The 21,030-nt window shown below is 34.8% G+C and overlaps 2 protein-coding genes across 3 annotated transcripts in view; both read left to right on the forward strand.

Annotated features, from left to right (window-relative positions):
* Atf6 (activating transcription factor 6) overlaps positions 1-21,030 on the forward strand; it is a 188,476-nt gene that overhangs the window by 88,220 nt on the left and 79,226 nt on the right. The window lies entirely within an intron of this gene.
* Positions 1-21,030, forward strand: part of LOC134476966 (proteasome activator complex subunit 3-like) — a 56,063-nt gene continuing 35,033 nt past the window's right edge. The window contains exon 1 of the mRNA XM_063253568.1: positions 1-21,030. This exon is cut by the window's right edge and continues 35,033 nt beyond it. The gene's annotated coding sequence lies outside the window, so the exon portion shown is untranslated.

The raw sequence follows: 21,030 nt of genomic DNA on the forward strand, positions 1-21,030 counted from the left end.
TTTGAAAGAATAAAGTAAATATTTCTAAGTGTCTGATGTGTATAAGACATTGGACTGATACAAAAATGTGGAAGATAGGAAGCAGTGTGAAATATACTAAGTGGCTGGAACAGTTTAAACGCGATAATACATGCTTGACTTTGAGCCATTCAGCATTATGACTGTGAACATGGAATTGATATCAGGCTGTGACTTTATATTTAGAAAGCTATAAATTATGTCTTGATTTTTATTCTTTGTCATTTCTGTAGCCATATTCTGTATAATCAAACAAAAAGTAAAAACATCAGAATTTCTAATTTAGGCTTTTTAAAAAAGACAATTCCCATTTTGTTGTTCAGAAAAAACTTCTGAAATATAAATTTAAAATGAATCATGGGCTAATTAATGTATTCATGGAGAATGTTGAGATCTAGCTTGCTAAGATTCTTTATTTTTCCTTTCCTTTCTTCTTCATCATTTACCTTCATTGGTGAAGAATGTCAGTTAGGTCATGCAGACATAAATGTTTATACTAGCACTTTTGATCATTCCTAGTGTTAGACTAAGTGGAGGAATGCGTAGCTATATACATTCTATCTTCTTTTCCTATAGAATGGCAATGTATTCTTCATAGAATTGCCATGTGACTATCTCCATTACAGTGCTGTTATGTTAAACCAGGAACACATAAATGAATTAGAACTCCTCAGTGGCTTGAATCTTAGGCCTTATCTTAAAAACAAAGAAAGAAACAAACAAGTAATAATGGATGTGTGACTAGAAAAAAATATACACTGACAATAGAATAACTCATTCTCTTATTACCACTGAAACTCTATTAACTAGTTAATTCCTTTCCTAAACAATAAATATATTGCAGCTCAGGATTTGTCTATTGGATAATTTTGGCAGTTTAATGTTTTTATATTTTCAGTTATTGGTCAAATATAGTAGGAGATTTGAAATACTTTAGCCATGGCATCTCATGATCTCTGTCTTTTCAGAGTCCTTGTGCTCACCTTTGTTTCTGAGACAATTGGTATATTTCTGTACCATACCGACCTCAAAGTTCCTTTTTAGCAGCGAGGGAGCAGCTGAGATAGGGTTTCTGCAAGTCTTCAACTGTACTGTCTGATGAAAACTTAAGTATTTGCTTTACTTTTGACATAGTCTTGTTTAAAGTGGGGTGTGGGGGTGTATAACTTTGAAAACTGTGATCCTCACCAGGTGTGATGGTGCTTGTAATCCCAGCATTCCAGGGGCTAAGATAGGAGAATCACAAGTTTGAGGCCAGCCTGCACTACCTAATGAGTTCAAGACCAGCCTGAACTACATAGTGAGACCCTGTCTCAAAAAAGCAAACAGAGAATAATGGAGCTCAGTACCTTAAAACAATGTGTGTTGTGGAAGTTATTGTAAAAAAAATGCTTTTTTTAAAACATGGAAATAGCCAAATAGTTTTTCCTACCTTTTAAAAAATAGTTCAGGATACTTTACTATTTGATTAAAACAGTATAATGAATATTAGAAGTAGCAACTGACAAGCCATAAATTGAAGTCATGCTTAGTAATGTTTTTCTGGAAAGAGAACATCATTTCTTATGCAGGAGAATGTAGAATTTGTCTCTCAGATAGGTTCTTAATTTCATTAACAGAAGTTACTGCATTGGAAATTCAGAGCTTTTGAAACCCCAGGTTCAACTTGGTGTGAACCAGATATGTATAACAGAAGCTCACAATAAGCAAGTCATACTGTTTTCTTTTATAATTGAACATACATTTAATAAAATTTTTTTATTTTAACATATGAAGTAGCCACTGATGTTCAGTGTACCATTATTTAATAAACCAACTATGTCCCAAACTTATTCTTTCATACCACACATTCTTGTACCCTTTAAAACTCATTACGTTTGAGCTGCTGACATTATTTTCTCTAAAGCAGACATACTGTTGGATGACTACTGATTTCCTTTTATAGGTCAGCAAGAAAGAATGATTATGATTCCAGAGGCCCTGACAAAAGCTCAAAAGGTTTTCTGTTCTTTTGACTTTCCTTTAAGGATTTTTAACTCCAACCCCCTAACCTATAATCTCTCCATTGAATTCCAGGTGTTCATTTTAGTATGATTTGAATGGTGAGGGTAATGGAGAATAACTTCTTTTCAAACTTTCCAGTGATTTTGAACGAGTTATAATTGACATATGGGTAAGAAATAATGTCAGTTTTGTGTTTGGTTTTTCTTCATGTGTTTTTATGGTAACCTATTTAGGGAGAGAAAAGTTAAAGAATATAACAAAATGAATCCAAGAGCGTGGGAGAGAAACAGATACACAGGAAAGCTCAAGTAAAATTAAGAAACTGATTCCAAAGAAAGAGAAACAAAAACATTGAGAAGGCTGGTGGGAAATAATACTAGTTTTATCTGTTGTTCCAATAAATATTAAAATACCATCCTCTTTCTCATTCAGTAATATTTAGAGAAAGGATTTTAAAATCTCCTTAAGGGAGTTTCCCATTAGAAACAAGTTCTTTTTGCTTTGTTTGGTCTGACTTTCATGGCCTTATTTCCCCACTCATTTGATACTTCTTTCTCAAATGAGATGGATGCTTGCTTTTAGAACACTTTTAAGTTATCTTACAATATTTTCCATTTTCAGTACAAAAGTAAACACTGTAAAGTGTCTGTTTCAAATACGTGGATAATTTGTAAGAGGAAAGTGAGCTGCAGTTATATATGTAATTTCTCTGTGCCTTTCTTCCCATGCATTTTATGTATTTGAGACTAGTACCATATCTGGGTATTTCACTCGTTGGTCACATAAAATATTTACTAGCATACCATATGTATGCTGTGGGTTGTAAGGGTAACCGTAAGGAATAGGAACTCCCTGTAAGACATGTGGGAGTTGAAGCAGCACAAGAGACAGGCTCAGCGGCTAAGCAGCCCCTCTGCGCCTGTGCTCTGTAGGTGGGAATGTACACTGGTCTGCATGGAGAGTTGAAATAATAACTTGTCATTGGTGGTTCAGCAACAGCTCAGTGATGCACTTTAGTGTTTTTACACATTGCTGATTAAAACTCTCCAAACAGAAAAAGGATAGATGAGTAGTTGTTCATTATCTTATGCGAAAACTGCTATGGTAGTCTTGGCTCACGATTCATGGCCCATTCATTTGTGATCAGGGAAACAGGGTTGATCTCGTTAAGTGTGTACTCTTGGCTTTGTAAGCCAGCAACTTACATGGAAGGAAGAGCCTGCGTTCCTCTTGTAAGAAAATGATTGTGGTGGGCCTTTGAACCTTCATAAATACACCAGACAACTTGTTATATTATTTTAAAAAGTTCTTTCTTATATTGGTTCCTATTTGTTCAATCTAAAAGACTCATCTTATCTTTATTACAAATCTTTTAAAGGTAGGTTGTGTCAGATGCTTTTTTATTACCACTGGTGACACCCAGCACAATGCCTGCCATTCAGTGCATAATTAAGAACAGAACTACGTTAAATATGTTTTATTAAGAGAGATCACAGGTATAGAAATTCTTGGTTCTTCATGATCAATAAAGGGTATTTTTACATTGGTTCACTTAAAGACATTTGAATCTTTTTCAGTGACCCAAAACATGACATAAGAAGTGCTGGAAAAGCAGAAAATTTTGTTAGCATCTCTTTTGTCATTTATGGTTGTGCTAGCCAGAGAAACATCATTCTTGTCTCTAAATCTAAGCTTTAGCATTAAAGAAATCACTTGAGTGAAATGTTTAACAATTTTTCTGTGCCAGTAGAACTGTAAGGTACTCTGTCCCATTCTCATTTTTTAATACTTGGAAGAAGCATTTTTGAATAGATTATTGTTGCATCTTACTGCGTTTTCCCCCTTGGGGAAGGGAAATTGTCTAATGCTTATACACATTCAAGCAAGATAAGTCAGAATCTTGAAAGTTTGGACAAATTATGGGAAATGCTCTGATTATTGCAAAGAGGTTGACTGGTTATGTTATTTTTTCAAAATGTTTATGAAAGATCTATTCCTATCAGTGCTGATGCCCATACTTTTGATGGAATTTTTAACCCTCTGAATTTCTATTTGGAAGCTTTTTATGGAATCTCATTCTTCACTGTGCTCATCATTCATGTTTTACATCATTTTGTAAAGCTCTCCTAGCTTTTTTTTAGTGTTTCCTGTAGGTGTGTTGATCATTTTGTTCATTTGGCCCAGTATCTATTTATTTACATCTTCTGTGAGCTTGCCAAGTATCTTTTTGTTCTGTTTTATTGTCTCCACTAGTATAATTTTGAATAATTTGGGTTTGTGGTTTTTGCTTGCCTCTTCTTTGATGCCCCATGAATGAGCTTTGGGAGAGTTTGGAGTTTTGGCAAGCATTTTGTTGATTTCTCTCATGTTTTTCTTGTTTGTTTTGTGTTGAGGATTGATGGTTGATTGTAGCTTTTTTTTCTAGTGTGAGGAAAACATCTACTTTTACTTAATACCTATTTTTCATTGTCTCTTTTAGGCATGGCTAACGCTGGCCTTTGCTTCTGTCCCATGATCCAGCCACCTCCATTTACTTGAGATGGAGGTTGCAGTACATTCGGCCCTGTACCCCCTTCTCCATGGTACAGGGCCACAGTATTTTTAATGACTCCAAGGCAATCTAAATATTGAGATCCCAGGAAAACCATTTAATAGTAACACCTGTGTTACCTTTGTTATAGTAATAAAATCAGCATCAATTATAATATCAAGTACAAACTGAATATTAATATATTCTAACAATTAACAATGTATCAACCTTACCCATAGAAGAGAGATCCATAATTATAGTATGAACACTAAGACAGAAGAAATATTGACCTACTATTAACTTAAAGTGAATATCTACTAAATAGGACAGCTTTGCCTCTACTAACGATAGAACACTGTTCAACAGCAATAGCATAAATTTAACTAGCTGTCTAGATATTAACTAGATATTAGTAGTTACACTGGTAAAGGTAGAGGGAGTAGGGAACTGGAGAATATAAAAAGCAAAATTTGAAAAATAATAGGATATGAAAAGGGGGAGATAAAAGTAAGATAATGTATCCTATTGAAGAGTAAAAGGAAATTGGTAGTCCTAGAGAACAGTTACAGAGAAGAATGAACAAAAAAAAGAAAAAAGATAAACAGCAAAATACAGTAAATACAGATAAGGAAGAGAAAAATGTTGAAAGGGGAAAAGAGAAAGAAAAGAACCCCTTCCCCCCAAAAAAAACCAATGAAAAAGAGATAAAAATCTTAAAAAATAGAAAACTCAAAAATAGATTGAGTCTAAGAAAAATTCCTGTTTTTGGATCAATGGTTTCTTTCTAAGATGTGCAGTTTTGGAATCCAGAGAGTCATAATATTATCTACCTAGCTTTAGGGCTAATAAGTTTTTGAGTTGCCCTCCCTGCACCAGAGGCCTTTCTGTATGTTTACTCCAGACGGTGGTTACCAAGCCAGTGGGTGTTCTTGCCCCTTTTCGTAAATTATTCTTGAACAGGCCTCTGGTCTCTGCTGGGTGTAGGCTATAGGGGTGGGGGTGGGGAGCTGTTTGAATTAATTTTGAAAGTCACAGAATCTGTTTGCTCCCGTTTGTCACCAAATGTTGTCCTTGTCCAGGATCAGGTTATTGGTTAGTCCTTGTCTATGCTGCCCTGAATCCGTAGAAGCGAAACATAGAGCTGGCTGGGAGTTGGCTTTCCAGTTATGCCCTTTTGTGTGTGTGTGTAGGGGGTGCCCTGGGTCTGGTGTGGGCCTGCTTGTTCACTTTAGGAGGCACCCAGGTCATGGTGCGGGCCTGCTATACATCTGACCTGGCAGTGTCAGGGTATGCCTTGAGTGGGTCTGCTTGCCTGTATTTGTAAGTAGTAAATTCTGTAGCTCCTACCAAAACTTCAATGAATTTTTTTGGAATAGTAACTTCTAATGGACTTCTAAAGTAATAGTTTCAATTTATGGTTTTTGGCTCATTCTGAGGCAGAAACAGCATCATGAAGCATGATAGAGGAAAAGGTCTGTTATGATATAATTTAAAAGTGGCGGAGCTAGCATTTAACCTAGAAAGTCTGGCTCTAGAACCTATGCTCCTATTAATTTACTTACACTGCCTTTCTAAAGCTTTTATATCTAAATCTTTAAAGGCATCAACTTGGAATTTAATTCCATTAATCTCCGTGTTCAAAACATGTTTTGGGTTTCTTTGAATTTATTTTCCAAAGAGAACAAGACCAAGACAAAAACCTATGAAAAACCAAGCCACCTGCTATCTAAGGTATACTGTGGGAGGAATGACAATCAAAAGGGAAACACAAGGAAATTATTAGAAATATTGAAGGAAAATTAGAGTATAGTACAGATGAAGAAAAAAATTAACTTGTTTTACTTTAAAACATGGATGGAGGTCAAGGGACAAGTGTTCAAATAGGAGGTAGTCAGCAATATCAGATGTGACAGAACTCCCTGAGAAGAAGTGACACAGCCCATTTGGCTTGTTTAAGCATAGAAATCAACGTGACTTAAGATTACATTATGGTAGCATAATCAGAACACAATGCAGATTAGAGACGGAAGAGAATGTGAAAGAGATTAAATGAAGAATTTGGTAAATTTGACAATGAATGGACCAGGCAATATCCTGGGTACAGTTAAAGGAAAAAGAATTAAAAGGGGGGAAAGGACAGAAGGAAAGAGGAAGGGAGAGGAATGGGAGAGACAGCAGGGGGAAGGATGTGTTTCAAGGATAGAAGAGAAAGAAAGGTAGAGTATAAGATAAATAAGAGACTATTATGGTTGTTTTATACACATGTAAGTCTAAGAATACAACCATGTTTTATCTTTGACAGATGTTCTGAGGAAAAGAAACAAGTCAGTGTTATTCATCTGCATTAATGTTTCTTTCATTTAAAGCAAAACACAGAGAATGTTAAACAATTTTTGTTTATTTGCAGTAGGACTACAAAGAAAACCAAAAAGCATTTGAGAGTAAAACCAGATCTTTAAAAAATAAAAACAATATTTGAAGTATTCCTTGAGACATTACAGGTCTTCCAAATCGTCATAAGGAGATGTTTTTAATAATGGTAGAGTTTTAAAAATATGAAAGTTGATATAACTGTTTGCTTTATATAGTCTTAGGGTTTTTCTTACGTAAAATATTAGAAAACCAGTAAAGTAGCCTGTTAAATCATTTCATATCTAAACAGAATTTGGTACAAGCTTTTTGATGATGTCATAAAACTTAATTATGGGGAAAGCAATTATTATAATTAGGAAAAGTTGATGAATTATGATCTGACTCAGGATTAAGGTCTGAACACTCATGTCATTTCCCCCCATATATCGTGATTTGTTCGTTTTGGACTGTGAGTTGTTTAACTTTTGACACCATCAGCAAATTAGAGCAGTAACACTTAGTTGGTTTTTCCTGAAAAACCTTAAGGCTAATAGTTATGTGATATTTATTTCTACACATTGCTGCTAATCTACGCACTGCTGAGGATCCTGTTGTGGGTAAGCTTTGAGGAGATGTTCAGTCCCTAGTCATAGAAATCACACTGGAAGCCAGCAGGATGGATAATTAGTTGAGAGTGGGAGCATAGTATGTTAATTGAGTAATTACTTAATTGTTGCTTAGTCATCTTTGTCATAGTCATCACTGCGTTCCTAGTGCACAGCATAGCGCCAGGTATGTGGCAGGGTATTCAGTAAATGACTGAATGAACTGAAGGCCGAACTCATCAATTTGCTATTCTAAATTAGTTCATACCTAGCACCATAATGTGATATTGAATATGTGATAGGTAGCTTTGTGAGTATTTTTGTCAGGACCATCTGTGTCTCATAGTACATATAGGAATTAGTCTTCAAAGTGAATGAATTCTATTATATTTTAAAAGCATAAGTACTATTTTATGTGAGGGCAACAGTTCACCCAGTAAGATCTCTGTGTTTCAGAGTTTTGAAACATTGATCTTGGTAATACATGGACAGATTGTTTTTCATTTAGGGTGGGTGCTGAACAGACTGTGGTATCGTCTTAACCTCCAGTATGACTAAGCCTCAGATTGAATAAACTCTACATCTGGACTGGGGATTTAACTCAGTGACTCAAGTGCTTGGTAAGCGTGAGGTCATGAGTTCGATCTCCTGTACCAAAAAAATAAGTAAATAATTTTTTTTTTACAAAAGCTCTATATCTGTAGAAACATGGCTATAATATGTCTATGATGTCCTAAAAGGATAAGCTGTGTTAGCATTTTAGCCCCTGTGCTGTACTTATTTGTATGTAGAAGGTATTCCAGAGAAGCTTGTCAACTTAAATTATTGAATTTTTCATGGACTGTCATGTAAATAATTTATTGTCATCTATGTCTGATAATAATATCTCTTGAAATATATTTTGAAAATTAAGCTAAAAATCATGCAGAATAAATCGATCTCTGTTACTCAGATTAAGTTTTATAGATAGTTCTTTTCTGGTTCTTTTGTTGAATAACTTTTATTCTGTTAAGAATGAATCTGCCTTGAAGGGGACAGCATCATGTTTATTTTGAAGTTCCTTAAAGAGGCTGATGAATTGTCCTAAAATATGCTTTGAATTAGCAACTTTTGAATATCTATTCTAAAGAGGTAAAAGAGGTGTGACCAGAAGGGAATGGTGCACAGTAAAAAATAATTTGACTTTGGAATTAAGAAAATACATCTCAGAGCTATGCAGGCTGATATTTATCTGATATATGTATGGGTATACATATAAAATTTAGTGCCTGTAAAGCAAGAAAAATAGCTTTTAACATATCATTTCTCAACAGTTTGAGTCAGGTCTTCTGGTGGATTCTACTTGTATTATAGTCAGCTTTCTGTCATTGACAGATACATGAGGTGATAACTTTTAAAAGAAGAAAAGATTTATTTTGCCTCAGGCTTTCAGAGATTTTAGTCCCTGTTCACCAGGTGCTGTTCTCTTTGGACCTGTAGTGCCTTAGTATGTCATGCTTACATTATGGAAGCAGGAAGTCAAAGAGACGAGAGGGCCCAGGGTGCCAGTGTCTCCCAGCGGGGCACAGCTGCAGCGACCCAAGCTGCTTGCACTGTGGTGGCACCACAGACTTGCAGCCAAGCCTTAAGTACACAGGCCCTTACAGTTCGCATCCAAACTGCAGCAGCGCTTTTCTGATTGCCACACAATTGTCTAATGTATGTTTTTTCTTCTCTATTACCTTAAATGTAGATTATATAGTTGTGGGTTAAGGAAGCAAAGGTTCTAATAGCTCATCTTTAAGCCAATAATTCATCCTTAAATATAAAAAACATGTAACTGGACTTTTAGTAAAGTATTAAAGTTAAAACAATAAAAGTTCTGAAAACTTTCAGAAAAATTTAAAATATAATTATATAATAAACTAACAAAATATACATTTTTCTTTAGTGTATTTAAAATTAGTGTACTTAAAAGATTTCAGTATAGAGTATATAAAGTATTAGTTGCTTTATTATGGAATAATATGTTTTCACAACTTTTTCTATTAGTCTGCTACTAGTTTCAGATGATTTAGTTTTGTGTGTCCCTCAGCACATTTTTTTAAGGAACAGTGTGGTAAATATTCTGAGGATTTGCAAGGAGCCAGGGTTCTTGTAACTTGTTCATGTTCGTGTAACTTACATTGTAGCTGATGGTGCTGACCAGAAGTAAACAAACTTATACATTAGTAAAATGGTTGACAGGTGTTATAAGGGTTATGCTAACAGCAGTGAGCTCAGAGAGAATCATAGAGTCCTACTTAAGAGAGTATCACCAAGGATGTTCTCAGAGAGTTAACTTTTGACTAGAATTTCAAACATGAGAGAGCACAAGAATTTCAGGCAGAGAAAAGAACATGTACAAAGGCAATAAGGTAGGACAGAGGAACAGAGCTTTCTTTGCCATATTGAAAGAAAACCAGTGTGACAGGTGGCTAGTGAGTGGGACGGCTGGTAAGTAATGAAATGAGGTTTGGGAGACTAGAAGGGGCCAGAAGTACGGTAAGGAGTTTGGATTTTATGCTAAGGGCCAACGAAATGATTTGAGCAGCAGAAAAATAGGGATGATTTAGTTTGTAGGGTGACTTTAGTTATTACAGAGAGAAACAGAGGAAGAGGGAGAGAGAGACAGAGAGAGAAGAAGGAGGAGGAGGAGGAGGGGGAGGGGGAAGAAGAGGAGGAAAAGAAACAGCAGCAGCACAGAGACCGTTTAAGACCGGTTCAGAAATCCAGGCAATTTAATGATAGCAGTAGAGCAATATCTAGTTCTAAATATATTTTTCAGGACGATTCAGTGGAAATTGGAAATGTGATTTCTGGTTTGAGTTTACTTGATGAATAGAACTACCATGTATCAAGATGAAAAGGTCTGGAGTAGGGCAGAATAATATGTTTGCTATAAATATGTGGAGTAATTTGGGACACATTTAAGTTTAAAATATCTATTAGATATTCACAGGAATACATTCAGTAAGCAACTGACTCCCTGAATCTGGGCCTTGGGGCATGGATGATCTGAGCAAAGAGGTAAATTTAGGAATTTTCAGCTTATGTATGTTTAGTTAGTGGAAATAATGGATTTATCTAGAAAGAGAATATAGGACAAAAGGCCAGGGATATAGCTCAGTGGCACAGTGCCTGCTGGGCAAGTGCAAGGTCGTGGGTTCAATTCCTGGTACCACCTGTGCCCCACAAAAAAAAAAAAAATTAAAGGAATTTAGTGTTCTAAATGAAGGGCAAGAGGACTGAGGACTTGAATTATTTTAGATTAGATAAAGAAGGATTGCCCTAAAGGAGACTGGAAAGGAGCAACTAGCAAAGTAGGAGAAAAGCCAAGAGGGGAGCATGTATAAGAGAAGAATTGTGCTCAGTACTGCTCTCCTAGCCAGGACAGTAGTGAGCCTTCCAGAGAAGGAGCTGAGTTGTCAGGCCTTGATATCAGGCCAAGAGACCATGGATTGAAAGTGAAATCTCTGCAACAAAACAGCAGATGTCGGGTTATAGTTTATTAATAAGACATAGTGTGTACAATCAAGGAATGTAATAATCTAGAGAACAAAAAACAAATTCTTAGTTACAATACAGTGTGATGGTTGTGGTGAGCTAGGTAAATATCAGGTGTTGTGGCAGCTCAGAGTCTGGAGGGAAGGGAGGGACCATCCTGTAAAGGGACATCTTTCTAGACACTTTCCAGTTGAGCAGAGACCTCATTACTCTGAGATACCTTGTGTAAAGCTATGAATCAAAGTTCATGGGGACATGGACTTTTAGGAGGTTATGACAGTCACAACTGTGTCATTAGATCTGTATTTTCTTTTTGTTAACATCATCTGTTAGGTCTGTTATCCACTTTGAATTAATTTTATATATGATACATAGTGTAAAATAAGTTCACTTTTGTCTGTGGGTATTGGAGCCATGTTTTTACTCAGTGTCTTTTAATGGAAGAATTAAAGTCAAACCAAGTTTAAAAGGTTATAATAGGCTATCAGGTTTCTTTGTGTTATCCTTGACTTGGTAAATTTGTAGATTTTTCTAAAACTTTGTAAAATGTTATCCTGTGATTGAACTTCAACCTCAAATTTCCAGTTTTTCTGCTTAACCAGTAAAATGTTATTTTTATATTCTTTGGGAACATACGATATACTACGGGTAATTATAGAATACTGTAATGGGTAGCAGAAGATATTGCCAAACCAAAATTCTGGAACCCAGATACATGTACCCAAGTAGATCACAGTTCCTGGAAATGAGAAAAGTAAGTAAAAGAGGAACTAAAAATAAGGTTTTCATAAGAACTGTTTCCTACTTATTATCTAATCTGTTAGTGATTTGTTTCCCTTAATTTAGTTTTTTTTAAAAAAGACTTCATAATCAGACCCTAGGAAGAATCTTTTAAAAATATATGTATTTCCAGGTGTAATGTCTACACACCTCTGATCACAGAACTCTGGGAGGCTGAGACAGGAGAATCAGAAGTTTGAACCCAACCAGAACAATTTAGAGATAGAATGGATGAGGATGCAGTTCAGTTTAAAGATCCTGAATTCAGTACTCAGTACTGCAAAAAGAAAAAAAAAAAACATAAAAATGTGTTGTAGTGTATGTATACACATACACTGCATTGGTTTAAAGAAAGATAGCAGGGAGTATAGTTTATTCTGCTGTGTAGCTTTATTTGGAAATAAAATACGGTTTTCTCTTCAGCTATGAGTCATTACTTTTAGTGTAGTAAAAAAGAAAAAAACTTAGGGAGTTGATGCAAGTTTTTTGTAGGCAGTCATGTCACATGGGCTTTGGAGTCAGGTGAATTTGGGTTTTAACCATTATTAGTGGGCTGTTTACAAAGATTAGAGAAATAATGTTAACCACCCTAATGTTCTTATCTCTAATACAGTAATATTAGTAGCTACCTTTTTCGGGGTGGTTCAGAAGTTTAAGTGAAATGAATCAAATACTGGCACAGTTTTTAACATAGTATACATATAATACATTTTTGCTTCTCTTCCCAGGGCATTGATCTTTAAAGTATAGGGTTATTGTATGCAGAACTTATAAATGTCTAGGAAGGAGGAAAATTAGTTTTCATTAGACTAAGCAAAATCATCTATAATCCTTTCCTCCATCTCCCCAGAATGATTCATTTTGTTTTTTTAAATAAACTTAGTAATGTTTTGCAGGAGTATTAGAACTGCAAGAGTTTTACAAGGAGCTTGGATTTGCTTTTTATTTACAAATTCTATTCTCTGGAAGGGTACAATAGGTAAGCATATATAATACTCTATCATACTGAAAGAAATGGTTAGCCACATTTCGTGTGTTTGTGATTGCTGGTTATTAGAAATCTACTGTTCTTGTAGCTAGTTATTTGAAAGCTAGTATCTTCTAAGATAAATATATTTTGTAGAGAATATGGTGTAAGCTAAAATATTAGAACAAAAAATCCTAAATAAATTACTTTTGATTTTTCAATCTTAATTCAGTTTTCACAGTTGACCTGGTTTTAAAATATAAAACTAGAATAGAATATTTTACATATGCCAAAATGTGAATCTTTATTTTTTAACAAACACCTTCATTTTAAGCTGAATGGTAATGGTAAATACAAGAACTCTTTAAGTTTTAAAACTAGCAATTTCTTTCATTCTTTTTTGTTTTAGCAGTTCCACTTTTGTTGCTCTTTAAAATATGTAAATGTGAGACAAGTTTAGAGCATAAAAGATTTCTTTCCTCAATTTAGGATTGGGTTGTCTTAGAGGCCAGGGATATAGCTCAGCAGCATGCACAAGGTCCTGAGTTCGATTCCTGACACCAAAAATCGATACTATTAAAAAAACTTTATTCATACTAATTGTGACTTTTTTGAATAATTGCATCACTTTTGTGTATTTAGAAAATACTTTGACCTGCCGCTATCCTTAAAGAATTATTTAATCAGATTTAATTAGTTTTTAATGTCATTCATCCCACAAGGTATTTATTGAATAACCATGTTCCTTACTGTTTTTTGGCAAAGAATTCATCAGTGGACAAAAACAACTCCTGTCCTTCCAGACCTTACATTCTAGGAAGAGACATCAAACAAATATAAAAATAAATATCTAGTAAAGTATCAATTTGTGACAAATGTTAAGAAAAATTAAAGAGGCCAGAGAGTAATTGTAAACAAACATTGAAAAATTACATTTTTTTTCAGTTTGAAACCCACATATTCTTTGGTTTGCCCTTTAAAATTTTCTTTTGACTGTTTCTGTTGTTGGTGAATAGTTTTAAAAGAGATTAAGAATTCATCATAAATATTTTGTACAGTGATCTAAAAATTTAGCTCCAACTAGTAAATTTAGCATTTATAAACATAGAGCATCTATAGAGGAATAATCACTACTTCTGCATTTGTGAAATCTGTAATTCTGGAGTGGTTTCTTCTTGCACCTGCCCCTGGGGAACCTGTTGATACAGTACCAACTTACAGATTATTACTCAGCTGTACAAGTTTTATGTGTAGGCATTTTCTTACATCTTCCTTTCTAAGTCAGTTGAAGTCTTGTATTTGTGCCAAGTGAAACAAATCTCATACTAATAAGAAACTATAAATAAATAGTAGGAGCGTGAGTCAGAGCTAGCATAATCACCCTTATTTTTTGTATATACATCACTGGTGCTCCCCAATATGTTCACTTTGCACAAACATATAGTACTGCATAACTACTGTCCTACAGACAAACTGTAGTTATTTAAGTGATATTTTTCAGATCTAAGGTACTGTAAAGAATTGTGGCATACTGCTAGACTGAAAAGTAAAATGTGAAACTCAGTATGCTGTTGATGAAGGAAGGAAGGATTTCTTGCTTTTCCTATAGAAAGCCCCAAAAAGTTTAGTTCAAAACACTGCTGTTAGATTTCTAAAAATGGATTTTTATATGATACAGCATAATCTAGCAATTTTTCAGGAAAATAACGAAGAAAAAGCTAGACATGGTAGCATAAGCATATAATCTTAGCGTTTTGGAAGGGTAAGACAAGAGAATTGTGAGTTCAAACCGAGCCTAGGTAATTTAGTGAGACTCTCTCTAAAAGAAAAACAAGGGACTGAGGTTGTAGCTCATTGCAAAGGTCCTGGTTCAATTTACAACATTGGAAACAACAAAACCAAAAAAAACATTGCTTGAAAGCCCCATCTTCTCCTAGGTGGTGCCCTGTCTGATAAAATTATATCCTGTTTTGCTTCATTACTTATTTAGTAAATTTTCATTTAACACTCCCTCTTACCAGAGAATGTATTAAAACAAATAAGGTAAAATCTTTGTTCTCAAGGAATTTATAGTAGCAGAGAAAAATGAACTTGTAAATTCAAAATTACAATACTGTGATAGGAACTATAAAAAAGATATAATGCAGAATATTGTGAGATTGCATATAAAACTACTACTGTTTATGAAGTATTTACTGTCCTAGCTGTTTTATATAAATTATTTCATTTAATCCTTTCAGCAGTTTTATGAGGTACTTAACTGTGTGCTAGGAACATTAACTTCATCAAGGAAGAGGGAGAAGATTTATCGGGAAGGTTTTTCAGAAAACAGTTCTTGAGTTGATTACAGAAGGATGAGTGTGGTAAGAGTGGGAGGAAGATGAGGCAGTCTAGCTTTTCACACAGAAAAACACTTGTGCAAATTCATGGGACTCCAAAGATCGCTGTTGTTGCAATGCAGGGGAGGTCCTGGGAAATGAAGCACAAAAGATACAGATCATGAAGGAACTTGTAGGCCATGCTGAAGGAACTTGTAGGCCATGCTGAAGGAACTTGTAGGCCATGCTGAAGGAATTTGAATCTTATACTGTAGAAGATAGAAATATGATCAGACTTGCATTTCCAGAGGAAAATGTGTAAGTGTTTGTACAAGGTGTTTAGAGGAGTGTTTTTACTTTTAAAAGTTGGGTTGTTTGTTTGTTTATTTTTTTCATTCCTGGGGTTTGAACTTCGGGCCTTGTACGTGCTAGGTAAGCACTCTATCCCTGAGACATCCCCAGACTTTTTTTACTATTATTTTGAGATTGGGTCTTACTAAGTTGTCCAGTTTGGCCTTGTGTTAGCCTCCTGTACAGGTGAGATTCCAGGGTAATCATAGCTGGCAGGAATATTCCTCTTAAATCTACCAGTGGTGACTTGTTTATTAAGCACACACACAGTAAAAACAAAACTAAACTCTAGAAACATTTTTATACTTCTAGTTTTGTAACTATAAAAATAATTTATACAAACAATTATATAAATTAAGCATAAATAAAATAATAAAGATAAAACATACCTTTTAATTTGTTTAACATGTTATACTTTTCTGAAATAGTTATTACAAATGAAGATAATACTATTTTGGTACAGCTTCTTCAAATTTTTAAACACTGCATACTGTCAAGGATTCAGGGATAACTTAATTCTCCATCTGGTTTTGACTGCTTAAAATACTTAAAACAAAAACAAAAAGATGTAACCACTTTGTTCCATGTGATTACCAGTTGTTTTGAGGAAAAAGAAAAGGATACTCATACCTGATAGGCTCCTTTCTCTCATAATCATTAAAGAAGTGTTCTTTGTGTTCTCATAGTCATGAAAAAAAAAAAACAACTGTTGTTTATGAAGTTGCATGACAGTTATAATATGACCCAAATGTCCTGTTATATCAGTTACTTTTATAATCAAAATCTGAATACACATAAAAGTTAGGAAACTACTAGATTCCAATTTGAGAAGTACAGAACTGAGGATTCATTGTTTATTTAGTTCAAGAATTTTGTAACAAGAAAGTCATCATTGCCATGGGTAGACAGTCCTTAGCCAATCCTCTTAAAACAAGGATCTAGAACCCAGATATCAGTAATTTTTGTTGAAATCAGTGATCTTAAGGACCCTCTAGAGAAATCGTTTTCAAAGTAGACCAATCTGATCATTTGTAAGCTAAATTGATGTGAACTAGATGAATACATGGCTTTTGTCTCTGTGTCATAAGGCTACTAGCAGAAGGCATTCTGCTGCCAAATGCACTTTTCAGCCAAGGTAGCCAGTAAACTTTGTGCTTCCTTCACGTGTGCCCTTTGTGATATAGCATCTAAATACTGGAGAAATGCAAGACATTTTTAAAAGCTTGCTTATATTCAACTGTATTTAAATTACTCATCACTGCTAAATATCAAGGTAGTGAATAAGCAAATTATTTCGTAGTTAGTTTGTATATAACTCACAGTTCTCCATTTCAGAACATGTGGGGAGGTTTTGGAATGCTGATGTCTATGTTAGTGTAGTAGTGATTATCATGTAGTGAGCATTTTCTGCATTGAAGGCACAGCAGTACGTTGTTATATGTGTTAACCAAGCTATTAATTCTCAAACAACCTTTATGAGATAGCCATTTTTATAATGCTTGTTTGGTAAAAAAGGAAAATGAAGTAAAGAGACATTAAACAACTTAGCCAGGGTCACACAGCTACTAAAATAGCAAAGTCAGGATTTCAGTTTGTCAGGCTAACTTTGTAGCCTTAACCCGAGATACATTGCCACTCCTCATCACTACATATTAGATCTGAGCTCTAGAGAATTCAAGTGGCAAACTGCAGTTGACAAAAAGACCCTGCAGTGACTACTTCTACATTTTTTTCTCTGCTCTTACTTGCAGCAGTCTAGGATAAAGAATGAAGGAAGGGAAGCACTGTATTTGTCAAACCTAGAAATTGGCTCTGGCAGTTTTCTAAGTTACTACATTGTAAAACTAAGCATTTTATGATTCTCGCCAGAGGGTATTTCTAAGTGGTATATGAATCCATTGGGTTAGGTAATTTAAAGTCCATTGCAATCCAGAGATGATGAATTCTGTAAATATAAGGAAATAATACCACCCATCAAAGCCTTAAAATGATCTAGATTAAAACCATCGATTGTATTTTCCCTAACTTTTATAAAGAAATCAGTGCAGAATTGTATTTTGAAGAATTAAATCCCAGTCTATAGCTCAAGCTCCTATTATATGTAATAGTTGACACACAGCGTTAGAATAGTTCTATAAATAGAATTCACACATAAGGCAAAGAATTTCTTCTTCACAAGGAGTAATTTCAGAAGTGCAGATCTATAAAGGATAAATCTGACCTATAGGATTTATAAATGCCGTACAGCTACAGGCATTCCTAAAAGCAAGGTGGTGTGTCAGTTAACTGGCACTGGTACATAAGGAACACTGTTGGCTGAGGGCAAGGAGAAGCTGACCCGCACAGCATCACATTCTGCACAGCTGTCCCAGGCATCTTCCACCTGTTAGTGCTCAGTATTAATTTCATGCATCAAATCAAGGCATCAAACTGCATTACAAGCTTTTTAAAAACCAACTGCTGCTTGCTGATAGTTGATAGGAAGGAAAAATGAGCTGTTATTTTCCTATCATCCATTATTCATGTTAAGGACAGGAAAAATATTATAAATAAATAAAATCTTTCATCATACTGGAAGAGAGGACAGCTGAATCCCCTAAAGGATTTTCTATTCTGTCATCAGACAGCTAAAGAAAACAATTCTATATAAATGGCTAGATTAGTCAGTGCTATAACGTAAGCAGAAAGAAACCCAGTTCTCTAAGAGAGCAATAAGAAATATTTATATTTTTAAAATAGGATAACCATTTTTAAACCATATACACCATTGAGGATGTTATGGCTATCAAAATTTTCCATTATAATTTTAATTACTGAAGTTATGAAGAAAATCAAGAGATGGGAAAATCATGGTCATGTTTTGAATTATTTTCTTTCTGTGTCTTCTAGCCCTAGCTAAGTTCCCTGAGGTTAAATGTAAACATGTGTGTCTAAAAACCATGTGTTCAGTATCTAAATCACCTCTTGTGGAAGGTTTCCCTTAAAAAAAAGAAAGTTATAGAGTATTGAATTCTAACTTTTTTTAAATCTCTACATACAAACCATATTAGGTACTATTAATTTAACTTTCTCAAATTCACTTTATGCTTTTCAGCCTCATTACCACTTCATTAAGTGAGGGTAGTTTTATTACTTGGACTGTGGAAGTCATTTTTCTCTAGTCTCTTTTTCAAACAAACCTCTACCTGTCATATTTTCTAAGTGTATTTTCCCCTGCTTAAATTACTTGATTGTCATTTATTAAAGTTTCTTTAAGCATGGCAAGTAGGGACTGGCCTACTTGGGCTTGGACTTCTCTTGCCTCATTTCCTAGCACTTTCCTGTGTACTTGGGATCCATTATCCCAGTAGTTCCCCAGAACTTCATCTACATGAACAATAATCCACACTTATTCTTAGCTTCACTTTCCATAATTTCAGTTATCTGAGATTAATCACAGCCTGAAAAGATTCAGTGGAAAAGCCCAGAAATAAATGATTTATAAGTTGTAAATTTAAAAAGTTGTTTATAAGTTGTAAACATGATTCTGAAAGCATAATGAAGTTTCATGCTGTCCCACTATAACTGTGCTGTACTTAACTATATTACCTACCTGTTAGTCACAGAGTAGCTGTCTGAGTTGCTGGGTCAACTGCGTTTGTGTCACAGTACTTGTATTTCAGTAACCCTTTGCGGTCACTTAACTGTCATCACAAGGCCTGTCAATCACTTCCCTTCATCTACATCACATCATCTCATGTAGGCATTACATCATCTCTTATTATCACAGCAGGATGAGTACAATACAGTGAGATATTTTGAGAGAGATCAAGTTCCCTTAACTTTATTGTTACAGTTTATTATAATTGTTCAATAAGACCTTATCATAGGTATGTATATATGTGTAGGAAAAAATAGAGTCTATATAAAGTTCAGTACCTCTGTAGCTTCAGGCATCTTTTGAAGAATATCTTCTTGGAATACGTCTCCCAAGGATGAAGTGGGACTACATACATATCCTGATTCCTTCCTACAGACATAAAAGTCCCTCCACTGCATACATCTTTATCACACTCTTGCCAGATTTGAAGCAAGTTGAACACAGAAACCATCTTTGAATTTCTTGCTCCTAATTATGCTGAACACAGTTCACTTGACCACAATTTGCTATGGTTAGTGTAGGTATCTTAAAACAGCAAATGTGTCGTTGAAGTTATGATGTATCTTCCAGATCCCCCTTCAAGACCAAAGGATTATTTCTAACATGTGAAAGTCCAGCTGCCAGACTACTCTTTTCAGGAACTGACTTGTCTCCAACTCTGAGTAACAGTTCCTCACTGGGTCGACTGAGGCCTTAAAATTAAAGTCAGCTTCCCTTTGCTGTCACTTCCTTTCCACAGGAGTTTTTTCTCGAGTCCCTAATAAATTCCATGTGGCTTAGATAGGAACGCAACCTGTAACATTTTGCTTTATTGATACTCTCAAATTCTGTATTCATGTGAAGTTATAGTTAGCCAACATCATTTCATCAGACATATTCAATGAGCACTATCTCATACCAGGCATTATGATAGATATTTTGAAGCAGATTAAGATTTAGCTTTTGCCTTGGAGGAGTTTATAGTCTGAGGTGACAACTGCATATGAAATTAGTTACACTGTAACATATTTAGAATGATCTCTTTAATTAACTTTAATAATTACAAGTCAAAGTCATGGACTTTGTGGTATTTTGTAGACCAAAAGAAAACTGTTTCAGGGAAAGAAGGAATACAAGTAAGCAGTCTGAAATTAAGATGATTACAGAAGTTGTCTTTATAATTCCAAAAACCTTTAGGAGAAAGGATTTTAAAAACTTTTTATTTTGAAATAATTGTGGTTTCAAGCTTAAAGAAAAGCCGTAAGACTAATACTAAACTCCCGTACATCCTTTATCATTTGCTGTCGGTCTTTACACGTGGACATACACACAGTTGTCTGTACCATGTGAAAACAGACGAAATGCATTCTCTCCTCATTTAATACAGCAGTATTTATCTCCTAAAAATAAAGATATTTGGAACTACGGTGCCATTATCAGATTGAGGAAATATGACCTTGATACTTCAATCTAATACCTGATTCAAATTTGTTAATTATCCCCCCAAAGGTGAGCGTTTTTGTTGTTTGGGGCTGGAGATTGAACTGAGAGCCTCATTCATGTACTTTTTCATTGTACACTTTCAACTCATAAAGATGAGTTTTAAGAACCATTTAACAATATTTGTAATTTAAAAATCATAAGCTATAGAAAATCATAGAAGTTTGTGGTGATTGAAGAACTGCCTCTGAGTTAAGGAGAAAGCATGTAAGATTACCTATAGAGATGGGACTTAGGTCTCCCCAGAAGAAAGTCTTATTACTGGACAACTCATTTGTGAAGTACGTTTCCCAAGAGATTATTTGTTCTGTATGCAGAGATTTCAGATTTATTTGAGCTTCATGGAAGTAGACCAATTTACAGCAAAGGGCCTAACAGCATTCCTGGGAAATGCCATTTTTGTTTGGGGTTTCCCCCAGTAAATACATATAGGAGTGATGATTCTGGGAAACATGTCTTGC

This window comes from Cavia porcellus, unplaced genomic scaffold (genome assembly GCF_034190915.1).
Source record: "Cavia porcellus strain 051 isolate PalLab524CR breed Dunkin Hartley unplaced genomic scaffold, mCavPor4.1 scaffold_7, whole genome shotgun sequence".
Taxonomy (NCBI): Eukaryota; Metazoa; Chordata; class Mammalia; order Rodentia; family Caviidae; genus Cavia; species Cavia porcellus.